This window comes from Protobothrops mucrosquamatus, unplaced genomic scaffold (genome assembly GCF_001527695.2).
Source record: "Protobothrops mucrosquamatus isolate PMUCROS unplaced genomic scaffold, P.Mucros_1.0 scaffold1570, whole genome shotgun sequence".
Lineage (NCBI taxonomy): Eukaryota > Metazoa > Chordata > Lepidosauria > Squamata > Viperidae > Protobothrops > Protobothrops mucrosquamatus.
In genome coordinates, this window is record NW_015387735.1 from 270,381 (window position 1) to 274,663 (window position 4,283).

Genomic DNA, 4,283 nt, shown 5'->3' on the forward strand with positions numbered 1-4,283 from the left:
TATTATTATTATTATTATTATTATTATTATTATTATTATTATTATTATTATTATTATTATTATTATTATTATTTAAATAGTATGAATTAAAATCTAGTATCCAGATTTTTTAAAGATTTATTTATTAAAATGAATCTTCTAGACTAAATAACTAGTAAGCTTAAGCAGCATTTTCAGCCCCATTATTCTAAAATATTTATTTCTCTATAGCTTGCTTTATTTACTTGCCCTGTTCTTTCTATCTCATATATACTATTTAAATAGTCAATTTGATTAATCTCTTGAAATAACATTTATTCATCTAATGTTCATCTATCATGTATGCAATTGAAAAAGATCAAATTAAGAGTATTAAATCATTCCAGATATGGAGATAAATTTATTTGATTTATTGATACTATTTCTATTCACTTTTCACTAATCAAAAAGTCCCACTTTATGTGGTACATATCACATGTACTGGAAAAACACAATATTGTAAGCAGCTGGTATCTCCATATATAATTCTTTCAATGACTAGGATCAAGTTTGGCGCCTTTCTTCCAGGCTTTAGAAAACTGATGAAAACGTAATTGTTCTGTCAAAAAAAGAAAAACATTTCGATGGTTGTGACTGCATCTTTTTGTTATTATGGTTATTATTTTGAGTCATGATTCTCAGTTCCAAGGAAATATTGCACAGTTGTTATTAAGCTGATTGCACTGTCTTAATCCCAATTACATATTGGGGAATTGTACACTTTTAGTTCAGTGGATTGGAACAGTCTACAACTATTCTAAACAAATAATCAGTCAGTCAGCCAGCCAGTCTTATAAAGTAGATCACGTCAGAAAACCAACTCCACAAGAAAACTAAAACTATACTTTATTGAGATAGGTTACAATAACAGAAACATATGTTTTTCCTTCCCTTCCTCTTATACTCCTTTGAGTCAAGGAGATGCCAACTTAGAGTCTCTTCACAAACACAATTCCTTTCACAGGGTTAAAGGAATGTTTCTGTTCGCATCATTTGAGTATTCACTTTAAAGTCACCTCCATGAATTTCTACACATTCCCTTAGTTTTTTGCCAAATCAAGTCATAATAGTTACTACATTTAAAATACAAACAACAGAATTATGTTTTGTTGACAGAATAGAATCATGGTAACGTATGAAATAAAAACAAGTAACTGACATATTCCATTGCAAAAAAGTCCACAGTTATATTAATAATACTCCTAAATAATGATGAAATAAAATAAATATGTGTTCCAATATCTAAGGTGCTGCCACAAAGAAGAGGGGGTCAACCTATTCTTCAAAACACCTGAAGGCAGAAGAAGAAGCAATGGATGGAAATTAATCAAGGAGAGAACCAATCTAGAATTAAGGAGAAATTTCCTGTTAGTGAGAATAATTATTCAGTGGAATGATTTGCCTCCAGAAGTTGTGGGTGCTCCAATACTGGAGATTTTTAAGAAGAGATTGGACAACCATTTGTCTGAAATAGTATAGTTTCCTGCTTGAACAGGGATTAGACTGGAAGACCTCCAAGGTCCCTTCCAATTCTGTTATTCTGTTAAGTAGAATAGAGTAAAATTACACATTTAAAGATTGTAAAGGAAAAAAATGCAGCTTGTGCCAATATTCAGATTTTTTTTGTCCAATTGCAAGAAACTGGTAGCTTAGGCCCATCAGAGGAGCTAGGACTAAAGTTTATTTCACCAGCACCTGGAGTCATGGCATCCAAATCCCTTAGACACTGAGAGATTGAAATTTAATTGAGGAATCAGTAACTCATATCCAGAGGACTAAATAAAAGAGAATATGAGGTACAGTTCCATTCACTCGGGAATAAATTCCTTTTCCAAAAAAGCTTGAACTTCTGGACTAAACTTCTTGGAACATGCCTGGATATTGCTTGCTTGGTTTCTGTTCTTTTCCACTTGTTTATCCCTAGACAGTTACTTAATTTATGTCTTTATTTACCAGTTTGAATTACAGAAAACACAATAATATAGACAGCCAGGTGATTTTGTAACTCTTGCTAGGCAAGCAAAAGGGAAATGTATTGAGCCCTTGATGACCAACTCTTCTGGATCATTCCATTATGAGGAAGGCTTCTATATATGAACAGAAAGCATTTTGCAATTTTTTCTTTTTCTGCTCATATATTCCACATTTTGGCTGTAGTATATGGATTATTAGTCTGAACAATCAGGAACAGTTCAGGATAGGCTAGGAAATGGGAACCAAGAACCAAAAGTAAATCAAGATAGGACTGAAAACAATATGTGGAGTTCAAAGCTTTTATACTCCATCCAAGGACCAGTCTGGGAGGTATGTCAATCCAATGAAGGCATTTCATTATGAGGCTACCAGCTGCAAATCAGTAGTTTACTACATCAGACAGCTGCACGTGAATACTGACATGTTTTAAGTCTCATAGAGCACATGTGGCAGTTGTTGATCTGTCCCTTCCCCTCGCCATTTCCTTGATAATATTTTTTCCCTAAAAGTATGTGATCTAGCCTGCTTTTCAATTAACATTCATGGGAAAAACTGCAAAGTTCATGAGAAAAACTGAGACTCAAGTCTGTGGCTTCCACGCATCCCTAACTATACAGATATTAAATCCCAAAGCCTGTGAGTTGCACCGTGCATTACTTAATGAGCTTTCCTATTTCCTTTTCTGAAAAGCAAATATTGCAAGTCTCATGTTTTGCTATTACCTATTTTGATGCCCAATTCAGCCATAGGATCAAAAGTTTTCATCAAGGAGAGTTTGGCAGAGTTCTGGCTGTACAACAGCTGCTCCAGCAACAAAAAGGTTTCACCTTTTCTGGGAGTCTACACCCACCTGGTATTTGATTTCCTTGGACAACAGGAAGAAAATTAAAGGTTAGCTAAGTTTGCTTTCATCTTCCAGCAGGAGCTGTCGGTTATTTTGGTATGGGACTTGCCTTCCTTTTATTTATCTTCCCCCCTTTACTAGACAACTCCCTTCTTGTTTTTGTGACTAAAAATATTGCTCAGGATGTTTCTTTAGTTTGAATTATTTCAAGGCACTTAAAAAAATGCAGACAGCTCTTCAGTTTCGTAGAAGTATTGAACTAAGAATAGGTCTCATTTCTATTCATTTAACTACTGTAGCAGTTCAACTGAGTAACTTAAACAATGAGTGATCTCAGTAATGCCCCCTTATTTTAAAAATATTAAAATATTTTAAGTCACAGAATAGAAATGTGTCTAGTGTTTTTTATACAGTTGTGCACAATCACTTTTTTTTAATAACAACTTTCCTTTATGTACAACTCAAGCTTACTCATATGCAGGAGTAGATGCATGACAGTATTACAGTTGTTACTCGTGTACGGGTAGGTCAGTTTTGGTTTTACTCAATTTCTGATTTTCAAGATCATTTGCTGTAGTTTGTTTTCATGTTTCTTCATGAATTTTTGTAAAAAAAAAAATGTTTGGAAGGCATCTCTTCCAACACACTCATTTTTGAATGCATTTTCCCTGATGTGACACTTTTCTGAAGCAAATCTCCCCTATTAGTTAGTTAGTTAGTTAGTTAGTTAGTTAGTTAGTTAGTTAGTTAGTTAGTTAGTTACTTACTTACTTACTTACTTACTTACTTACTTACTTACTTACTTACTTACTTACTTACTTACTTACTTACTTACTTAATTTATATATTGCCTACCTCACTACAAAATGATTCTGGGTGGTTTACAAACATTATAAAAAACAAAGGTACAAAACATTGAAACAGTAAATGATAAATAGAGATTAAATAAGTTAAAAAGCCGGAATGCTATGGAGTGAAGATAGAATCTTCTTCCTAATCCAATAATTGCCTCCAACATGGAAGACCCTCAATGAGGCTAGAGGGCAATTGGCAGAGCCAGTTTTTGAGGCTTTTTTAGAACAAGGGTCCTCAACCTGTGGGCTGCAGCCCATTACTGGGACCCAGCCTATTGGCCACTGAGCCACGTGAGTGGCTGGCCGGTATGCGCGGGTGCATACAGGTGCACAGCACCACTCGCAGGAGTGTCGCTGTGAGTGTCACAGATGTTCACAGCTCCACTCGCGTGAGCATCAGCACAAATATTGTGGGTGTTCACAGCCCCTCTTGTTGAGTGTTGCCATGAGTGTTACAGGCATTCATGGTCCCACTCATGTGAGTGTCAAGGGCATTTATGGCCCCATTCGCATGAGCATCGCAGACATTCATGGCCTCACTCATGCGAGCACTCACAACCCCAGTTGCACGAGCAACGGGTGTTCATGCACAT